The sequence below is a fragment of the Wasmannia auropunctata genome, unplaced genomic scaffold, assembly GCF_000956235.1.
Source record: "Wasmannia auropunctata unplaced genomic scaffold, wasmannia.A_1.0 LD335328.1, whole genome shotgun sequence".
Taxonomy (NCBI): Eukaryota; Metazoa; Arthropoda; class Insecta; order Hymenoptera; family Formicidae; genus Wasmannia; species Wasmannia auropunctata.
In genome coordinates, this window is record NW_012027562.1 from 545 (window position 1) to 1,097 (window position 553).

Genomic DNA, 553 nt, shown 5'->3' on the forward strand with positions numbered 1-553 from the left:
TCTACACGCGTCTAACGTCGACGAGGCTTTTTCATTCACGATCCAAAGACTTCTTCTAGCCGAAGCTAGGCATGGTAACAAGACGTTTGTGTACTAAGACAAGCGGACCTCGTTTTGGGGAGTCTTCCGCCCACGACTCGTGCAGATGATCGCGTTTAATCCAGCTTATCGGCTTGCTGGACGCTAATCCATCGAGACACAGAAGTGACTCAATGGACCGAAAAACGGAGCGAGAAGTGCGATAAACATTTTTTCGACGATCTCCAAAATCAGACCGTATCCCGTATCTTTTCACATACCGAATCTATCGCGAGAAGTATCGACGATATAACGCAATGTCAATTACAGGCGGCAGGGAGAAGCTGAAACAGAAATATGACATGATTTACGAAAAATTAAAATTTTCGGTAAAATAAATTTGAGAAATCTCGAACGAAGGGTATGCTACGAGAATAGTTTGAAGAAGAAATGTGTGAAAGAGAAATCAAGAGGAGTCCGTCAAAAATATATTGTGCGACATGTTGTTATTATATTATTAATGTCCTTTTTTATT

General features: G+C 41.2%; 1 long non-coding RNA gene across 1 annotated transcript in view; it reads left to right on the forward strand.

Moving 5' to 3' along the window:
• The first annotated feature begins 250 nt into the window (after positions 1–250).
• The window catches only part of LOC105457216, a 1,222-nt gene continuing 919 nt past the window's right edge, over positions 251–553 (forward strand). The window contains exon 1 of the long non-coding RNA XR_975360.1: positions 251–295. This is a non-coding gene — a long non-coding RNA (uncharacterized LOC105457216). The remainder of the gene's footprint in view (positions 296–553) is intronic.